At 45.9% G+C, this 9,863-nt stretch overlaps 1 non-coding gene across 1 annotated transcript; it reads right to left on the bottom strand.

Moving 5' to 3' along the window:
* Window positions 1-7,337: 7,337 nt before the first annotated feature.
* LOC120671678 lies at window positions 7,338-7,444 on the bottom strand. The gene has a single exon (XR_005673777.1). It is a non-coding gene; the product is annotated as a small nucleolar RNA R71 (small nucleolar RNA).
* Between the last annotated feature and the right edge of the window lie 2,419 nt (window positions 7,445-9,863).

Here is a 9,863-nt window from a genome sequence, read left to right as displayed (position 1 = left end):
CCGCAGGCGCCGTAGTTATTGCCGGTGCATGGTACTTGGCGCGGTGGTATTCGGTGGGCCCTACGGATTAGGTCCCTGCTGGTGCCCGTGGTAGGGGTAGCGTGCGACGGCCCCGGACCCCCTGGTCGGAGTGCGGGTGTGCACGCCAGAAGGTCCGGGGGACACGTGGAGGACCTGGACTCCTAAAGGGGGGAGGTCCGGGACTCCGCCCGTGTGATCTGAGCGCCCCTCGTGGTCGGGCACGTGACGTCGCCGGACCCCTTTCCCCAGTGGGAGATGGGTCCGGATGGTCGGCGGGAGCAGTACCGAGCTTGTCCTGCGTCGTAGGTCCCAAGGCGCTGCTACAGCGTCCGGGATGGCGGAGCGGTGACTAGAGTCAGCGGATGGGACCCCGGTCACATCTACTGTGGGAGTGGCGGCCTGACACCGCCCGTCCTTTGAGCCGTGATGGAGTGGCTGGCTTTTAATGCTTTCGTACGGACGAGCGGTTGGGCGGCTGGGGCTGTTTGTCCCTTGCGCCGAGGGGTGGCCTCGAGCGAGGCGGAGATGAGTCACCTGCTCGAGGGTAGATCCGTTACCCTCGAGCGAGGCGGAGATGAGTCATCTGCTCGAGGGTAGATCTGTGACTCCTCGAGCGAGGCGGAGATCGCCCAGCGGGCCTGAGAGGGACCCTCGAGCGAGGCGGAGATCGTTCCGCGGGTTCGAGGGGGATGTGAATGGGCCGCACGCTGGGTTCCTTTGAGTCCTTTCCTTTCATCTGAATGGGAAGCAAGCCGTGGGCCTTCGTGGGCTCAGCTGTCTTACCAGGTGTTTGTGTTTTTAAAAGCGGTCTTAGTGTCCCGATTAGGGTGTCCCTAATTGTGGTACCCGACAGTAGCCCCCGAGGCTTTGGTCGAGTCAGGGGATTCTGCCAAAGGGTGATTCGGCGGTTTCTCCTTTTGACATGACCAAACGATGCCGCGCACCCGCCAGACGTGCCTGAGCGCCAGCTCGGCGGGTGTGACAACACGCCGATCGGGGTAGTATGCCCGTGGGGGGAGTACTTCGAGGCGCGCGCCACTTTGTTTGTTTGTTTAAAGGACAAGACGTGTCCGCGCGCTGAGGGGGGCTAGGGTGACGACGGCGCCCGCCGCTCGGCAGCTGGCGCTTTCGTCGCACTGTCCCGCACGTAGGGCCTTAGCCCCGGCGTTCCTGGTTGCTCTGCGGTGCGCCGTTCGAGGGCAGCCGGCCAGAGCCGTTGCTGCACTGCTTAGCGTCCAGGGGCTGCTCTGTAATTGTTGGTAAGATAAATTAATATGGATTCTATTGCTGGTGTTAATCCAACAATTATTTGGAGTTAGTAGCAACTGCTGAGATTTGATTCCTCCTCATCTTGCTACTGTACTAAAGCCGGGAAGATAATTTGTTGTTTAGTACCATGAAAGGTTGGGGCAAATCCTCTAGACCGTAAGCATGTCCTTATCAGGTGGTATCAGGACCAACGGTCCCTATTAGTCCCGGTTGGCAGACTCAGGACAAAAGGATCCGGCCACGCAGCCCCGATTGGAAGACCGAGACAACAGGGGTTTTCCAACTGAAACAAATTAAGAGTTCTGTAGTATAGTGATAGTGAAATAGTTATTTATATTGCAGATTGCCAAACATATAAATGGAGATAAAAAATTAGTGAGTTGTAGCAGTTCAACTCTTATACCATCGTTTGCTTCTTGCTAACTTCTTGAGGCATCACCTGCTCCTGCTCTGGAAAACATGGCAAGCACGGAATGAGTAATGACATCACAACGGTTCTACCAAGTTATCAATTGAAGGTTCTGTATTAGCCTTTGTTCAGAAGTACTGGATGGAGCAATGCGCCATTCGACCACAACATGCTATCTTCGATGGGAAAGGTAAGAAACCTGTTGGTAACTCCTTGCTTTCAGGAAAGGTGAAAGAAAAAGAAAAAGAAAAAGAAAAAGAAAAAGAAAAAGAAAAGGACACGTCCCGGTGGCAAAAACTAGCAGAAGGCTGTGAAAGGCTAAAAGCATCTAGACCGTTGGATGCTAATGGTAAGTTTTGGTGATTAGTGACAACCATATGTGACTAATGATTGTTTTGAAGGAAATTATCTTTTAACCGTTAAGTCGCGAATGAAATATGAAAGGAGATCCCTCAAAATTCATGATAAACAAGCCACGGACTCAAATCTTGAAGATTAAGAACCTTTTTAGATTCAAGTGTCACAAGGAGATGAAGGACACTTAATTTAGTATAGGGTTTATAGTTTTTTAGTTCGTGACAGTACTATAAAGAGGGGTTCATGAGTTAGTAGCTTGACCAAAGTTGAGTTGGCCTTAGAATTCTTGCACACTCGCTCAAGTTTAGTTCAAGACAGGCTATGGAACTCAGAAAAACACTTGGAAGGAGAAAGAATTGAAGAACATAGAGAAATGGCCCCCGGGGATAGTAGTGGACCTCCCAAGTTCGATGGGCGCAACTGTGCCTATTGGTAGGCTTGAATGGAGAGCTACATTGAGGCTCAATCCATCGAAGCTTGGGAAGTCACCTCAAAGCCTATTGGTGGAGCTCCTTCTAAGTCTCAAGCCTGCAGAAGCATTATGATAATGCGGATGCTCATACCATGATTCAGGGACTGCGTGAGATGTTTGGGAACCAGACGAGGGCTGAGAGATACAACGTCTCTAGTTCCTTGTTTGCGTGCAAGCTGACAGAAGGTAGTCCAGTTAGTCCTCATGTGATCAAAATGATTGGTTACATAGAGAGCTTAGAGAGACTGGGTTCCCCCCTCAATGCTGATCTGGCTATAGATGTTATTCTCCAGTCGCTCCCTCCGAGCTACAAGCAGTTCATTATGAACTTCCATATGAACAGCATGGAGAAAACATTGAGTAAGTTGCATAGCATGCTGAAAATAGCAGAGAAAAGCATTAAACAAAATACCAATCATGTGATGATTGTACAAAAGGAGAATAAAAAGAGGAAGCGTTGGACGCCTCCTAAAGGCAAAGTTAAGGAAAGGTTCCCAATGAGCCCTCAAGCTCTAAGCAAAAGCCAAAGGTCAAATCTGGACCTACTCCTGATGATGAATGCTTCCATTGCCATGCAAAGGCACACTGGTCAAGGAACTGCAAGAAATACTTGGAAGACATGAAAAAGAAGGGAGGTTTGACTTCCGCTTCAGGTATTTATCTTACAGAAATTAATATTGCTATATCTTCTAGTGATTCATGGGTATTTGATACCGGTTCAATGATTCACACTTGCAAATCATTGTAGGGCTTGACAAGGATTAGAAGATTTGCAAGAGGCGAGCTAGACGTGCGAGTCGGCAATGGAGCAAAGGTTGCTATGTTGGCGGTCGACACCTACCACCTGTCGCTACCATCGTGCTTAGTTTTAGAATTAAATAATTGTTATTACATTCGTGCTTTGAGTAAGAACATTATCTCTTCCTCATGTTTGGAGGAAGTTGATGGTTATGAGATTGTAATAAAGAACAACCGTTGTTCTATTTATTATAAGGATTTACTTTATGGAGTTTGTCCATTGGTGAATGGATTATATGTTCTTGAGCTTGAGGATAAAGATGTCTGTAATATTAATTCTAAAAGGCTTCGTCCTAATGATTTGAATCCCACTTTTATTTGGCATTGTCGATTGGGTCACATAAATGAGAAGCGTGTAGAGCAGCTCTATAAGGATGGTCTGCTGAGTCCATTTGATTTTGAATCAATTGGCACATGTGAGTCTTGTATACTTGGGAAGATGACTAAGACACCCTTCACTGGTCAAAGTGAACGGGCAAGTGGCCTATTGGGACTACTACATACTGATGTATGTGGACCAATGAGTTCGATTGCAAGGGGAGATTTTTAGTACTTCAGTACTTTTACTAATGACTTCAGTAGGTATGGGTATATTTACTTAATGAGGAACAAGTATGATTCCTTTGAAAAGTTCAAGGAATTTCAAAATGAAGTACAGAATCAACTTGGCAAGACAATTAAATTCCTACGATCTGATCGTGGGGGTGAATATTTAAGCCACGAGTTTGTGATCACTTGAAACAATGTGGAATTGTTCCATAGTGGACTCCGCCTGGAACACCTCAGTGGAATGGGGTTTCTGAACAGAGAAACCGAACCTTGTTGGACATGGTAAGGTCAATGATGAGCCAAGCTGATCTTCCAATTTCTTTTTGGGGTTATGCTCTCAAAGCTGTAGCGTTCACACTGAACCGGGTTCCAACTAAGTATGTGGAAAAGACACCATATGAGATGTGGACCGGGAAACATCCTGGATTGTCTTTCCTCAAAGTTTTGGGATGTGAGGCTTATGTCAAAGGTTCAATGTCAGACAAACTCACTCCAAAATCAGACAAGTGTTTCTTTGTGGGGTATCCGGGGGAAATCAAAGGATATTATTTTTATAATCAAACGGAAGGCAAAGTGTTTGTTGCCCGCAATGGTGTCTTCTTAGAGAAAGAGTTTCCTCAAAAGGAGTTAGTGGGAGCAAGGTGCAACTTGAAGAAATTCAGGATGTGCCTGAAACGGTTTCAGCCCCCACTGAACCTTCACGGGATGAACAAGAAGTTGCAAAACCCGTTGTCGAAGAACCAGCCCCACGAAGGTCTGTAAGGGCACGTCGCGCACCTGAAAAGTTCACGCTACTAACCACGGAGCAGCACGACGTATGATTATTGGATAATGATGAGCCTAAGACCTCTGAAGCAATAATGGGACCAGAATCTGAGAAATGGTTTGGATCCATGAAATCCAAAATAGAATCCATGCACGACAATCAAGTTTGGAACTTGGTTGATCCAATTGAAGGTGTTAGACCTGTGGAGTGCAAGTGGATTTTTAAGAAAAAGATAGGCATGGATGGAAATGTTCACATCCATAAAGCACAATTGGTGGTGAAAGGGTTTAAACAGATTCAAGGTGTTGATTATGATGAAACACTTTTGCCCGTCGCAATGCTAAAGTCTATTCGGATTCTTCTAGCTATTGCCACATTTTATGACTATGAGATTGTTGATGGCCATTATTTCCCATTTTGACCGTCAACTTCTCAGGAATAAAATGAGCTTTACACCATGTTCCATACATATTTTACTTATTTCTAACAAGTTCCACAAGTTTTGGATGAGTTGTGCTTTCAGGAGATAATATACCAAAAACGAGCCGAAACTGGGAAAAACCCAGGCCGGCCGGCCTAGCACCTCCACTAATTGTGCCACGTCTTCAGTCCAGGAGTGAAGTGACATGCTCACATTACCTCTAAATCATGGATTGCAAGTTGGTTTGATCAAATGGACCGAATGGCCTAGTACATGGATTGAAAGGCCCACCTGCAGCACTTACCGAGATCATTTGGCCCGGAGCACCACTATGGACTTCATGCACTCTTGGATCAAGATGTCGGTGAAACAAGAGGCCGAGATGGGCCAAACCCAGGCCGGCCGACCTAGGAGAGGCCGACCGGCCTACAAATTTCAGCTTCAAACCGACGCAACCATCCACCGCCATCTAGAGAAGATCAGGAGCGTCCATGAGAAGGGCGGTTGCAAACGTAGGAAATCCTAGGCCAGCCGGCCCCACTTTGCATCCTCTCAGCCTCAACTTTGGCGTGGAAGTTAAGCACGCCGACTACAACTGCGTACAACTGAGGCTAGTCCAAATACCGACCTTGGAGCACTATAAATAGAGAGCAACACCCTCACTCTCAAGACACAACAAAGGAGTTCTCTCTTCTTATTCTTAGTTTCTAAAGTAGGTTAGGTAGTCTGGGAGTTAGAGTCGAGTCGAGCTTGTCTCGGGATTCTGGAGTCATCATCGGAAGTCGGGTATAAGCTCTTGTATCTTTTCCTTTGACATTTATCAATATAAGTTATCGTCTTTATCTTTTCGAGTCAGCTTTACTTTCTGCATTTATTTATCTTTCTAAGTTATCTTGCTTGTGTGTGGAAGTAATTCTCTAGCTTTGGCTTTGTACCTATCTTATTTATCGGGATCTTACCTTACGGGTTTTCTCGTCCGGACTAGGGAGGCTCAAGTTAGTTCCTTAGGTTGAGGGGATTTCTCTTGTTAGCTACAAGAGAAATCCTAACACCGAGAGCAGACGTAATGTCTGAGCTCAGTGTTAGCTAGAAAGTGTGTTCCACCCCACGGTACCGTTGTGGTAGGCAGCAGGTGGTGACAGCCCTGTCTGTCCCTTGTAGTCCACCACATTCGGGTGTTTTCATAGCAGTAGTTGCAGGTTGTCGTTGGACTCCCCTCTCACCCCTTTCTGAAGTCCTTCCACTTCCAGCCGCCGAAGTTGGCTCTAGGTTCCCAATAACTAGTTAGAAGCAAGGTTTAGTCTAGAGAGGCTAGCTCGATAGTTTAGAAGTTTTTTAGGAGTCTTTCTCGCTCGTTGTCCTCCCAGCTGCTTACCTCTCTAAGGATTAGAGTCTCCTGTGTCAATCGGTCATTGTTGGCCATTATCTTATCTATCATATCAGGCTTATCCCCGCTAAGTTAGTCGGTTGATATCTCTAGTAAAGTTTGTCATTCGATTCTCCAATACTCTTTATTCATAGTGCTTCCCTGAGGAAATATACGATACCCTAGAATACTCCAAGGTGAAGTGCTACAATGGTGATTCTGTGCGCTTGCGGAATCCATATTCTATTGAGCGTAAGAAACGCAACAAGCATTTCTGGCACCGTTGCCGGGGAAGCAATTGGCTAAAGATTTCATTGAAAAGTTTGATAAAATTTACTAGTTTGTCACCGCTAATTTTAGTGGGATTACTATTGCTCTTGGTATCTTTGTGATTTCTGTAGAGCAGTGCAGGACCAAATTCGATCTACCATACCACTTCAACTCAAATCCAGAAAAAAATTTGGTGAATTATTTGATGCATAGTCATCCTATCAGAAGAAAGTTTCTTAGGAGCAAGGTTTGACAGCACGAGCTTCAATACCCATGGCTCAGAAGACACTTCGTCAATTCTCAGCCCCGTCCAATAGCCATATCCCTACTGGACTGAACAATGACCAAGGCACTGATGGCTTTGAGATAAAGAATGGGCTTGTCAACATGATTCAAGCAAGTCCCTTCTGCGGAAAGGCATCAGAGGATGCCCACGCTCATCTATAGAATTTTCTGGAAGTGAGCAGCATAATCAACCCAAAAGGCACTACGATGGATAATGTTCGTCTTCGACTGTTCCCATTCTCTTTGCTTGGAAAAGCAAAGATGTGGTTCTACACCTACAAGGAAGCATTCAACACTTGGGATGCGTGTTCCAATGCTTTTCTGGTCAAGTACTTTCCGGTGGGCAAGACCAATGCCCTTCGGAATAGGATTTCCAGTTTTGAACAACTCTAGGACGAGACAGTCCCGGAAGCCTGGGAACATCTTCAAGAATACATTGCAGCATGCCCACACCACGGCATGGAAGAGTGGCAGTTTTGGATGAGTTGTGCTTTCAGGATATAATATACCAAAAATGAGCCAAAATTGGAAAAAACTCAGGCCGGCCGGCCTCACCTAGGCCGGCCGGCCTAGCACCTCCACTAACTGTGCCATGTCTTTGGTCCAGGAGTGAAGTGACATGCTCACATTACCTCTAAACCATGGATTGCAAGTTGGTTTGATCAAATGGACCGAAAGGCCTAGCACGTGGATTGAAAGGCCCACCTGCAGCACTTACCGAGATCATTTGGCCCAGAGCACCACTATGGACTTCATGCACCCTTATCAAGATGTCGGAGAAACGGGAGGCCGGCCTACAAATTTCAGCTTCAAACCGACGCAACCATCCATTGCCATCTAGAGAAGATCAGGAGCGTCCACGAGAAGGGCGGTTGCAAACGGAGGAAATCCTAGGCCAGCCGGCCTAGGGGAGGCCGGCCGGCCCCACTTTGTAGACTCTCGGCCTCAACTTTGGCATGGAAGTTAAGCACACTGACTACAACTGCGTACAACTGACGCTAGGCCAAATACTGACCTTGGAGCACTATAAATAGAGAGCAACACCCTTACTCTCAAGACACGCCAAAGGAGTTCTCTCTTCTCATTCTTAGTTTCTAGAGTAGGTCATTGGAAGTCGGGTATAAGCTCTTGTATCTTTTCCTTTGACATTTATCAATATAAGTTATCATCTTTATCTTTTCGAGTCAGCTTTACTTTTCACATTTATTTATCTTTCCAAGTTATCTTGCTTGTGTGCGGAAGTGATTCTCTAGCTTAGGCTTTGTACCTATCTTGTTTATCGGGATCTTACCTTACGGGTTTTCTCGCCCGGACTAGGGAGGCTCAAGTTAGTTCCCTAGGTTGAGGGGGATTTCTCTTGTTAGCTACAAGAGAAATCCTAACACCGAGAGCAGACGTGGTGTCTGAGCTCAGTGTTAGCTAGAAAGCGTGTTCCACCCCACGGTACCGTTGTGGTAGGCAGCAGGTGGTGACAGCCCTGTCCATCCCTTGTAGTCCACCACATCCATTGGACTCCCCTCTCACCCCTTTCTGAAGTCCTTCCTCTTCCAGCCGCCGAAGTAGGCTCTAGGTTCCTGATAACTAGTTGGAAGCAAGGTTTAGTCTAGAGAGGCTAGCTCGATAGTTTAGAAGTGTTTTAGGAGTCTTTCTCGCTCATTTTCCTCCCAGTTGCTTACCTCTCTAAGGATTAGAGTCTCATGTGTCAATCGGTCATTGTTGGCCATTATCTTATCTATTATATCAGGCTTACCCCCACTAAGTTAGTCGGTTGATATCTCTAGTAAAGTTTGTTATTCAATTCTTCGATACTCTTTATCCATAGTGCTTCCATGAGGAAATATATGATACCCTAGAATACTCCAAGGTGAAGTGCTACAGTGGTGATTCAGTGCGCTTCCGGAATCCATATTCTATTGAGCGTAGGAAACGCCAACAGAGATATGGCAAATGGATGTCAAAACGGCTTTCCTGAACGGAAACCTTAGTGAGGATGTGTATATGATACAAGATGAAGGTTTTGTCGATCCTACAAATGCTAGAAAAATATGCAAGCTTCGGAAGTCCATTTATGGACTGAAGCAAGCATCTCGGAGTTGGAATCTTCGTTTTGATGAAGTAGTCAAAGGGTTTGGCTTCATCAAGAATGAAGAAGAGGCTTGTGTTTGCAAGAAGGCTAGTGGGAGCGCACTTGTATTTCTGGTTCTATATGTTGATGACATATTACTGATCAAAAATAATATTCAAATGCTTGAGACTGTTAAATCTTCATTAAGAAAGAGTTTCTCAATGAAAGATTTAGTAGAGGCAACATATATTTTGGGCATAAAGATCTATAGGGATAGATCGAAAAGGCTAATTGGATTAAGCCAAGATACATATATTGACAAAGTATTGAAAATGTTCAATATGCAGGATTCCAAAAAGGGTTTTCTGCCGATGTCACATGGTGTTAGTCTCTGCAAGAGTCAGTGTCACTCAACACCTGATGAGCAAGAGAAGATGAATGCGATTCCATATGCCTCGTCTATTGGATCCATCATGTACACCATATTTTGTACATGCCTGATGTAGCCTATGCTCTAACTGTTGCAAGCAGATACCCAGGAGAGGCTCACCGGGTTGCAGCTAAGAATATCCTTAAATACTTTAGAAGAACTAAGGATAAGTTTCTTGTCTATGGAGGTGAGGAGGAGCTCGTTGTAAATGGTTACACCGATGCTAGCTTCCAAACTGACAAGGACGACTTCAGATCGCAATCTGGATTTGTATTTTGTCTTAATGGTGGAGCGGTGAGCTGGAAAAGTTCCAAGCAAGAAACAGTGGCAGATTCTACGACAGAGGCCGAGTACATAGCAGCTTCGGAAGATGCAAAGGAGGCTG

Source organism: Panicum virgatum, chromosome 4N, assembly GCF_016808335.1.
Source record: "Panicum virgatum strain AP13 chromosome 4N, P.virgatum_v5, whole genome shotgun sequence".
NCBI classification, from domain to species: Eukaryota; Viridiplantae; Streptophyta; class Magnoliopsida; order Poales; family Poaceae; genus Panicum; species Panicum virgatum.
Note: the sequence above shows the minus strand (reverse complement) of the source record. Positions and strands in the feature narration are given on the sequence as shown.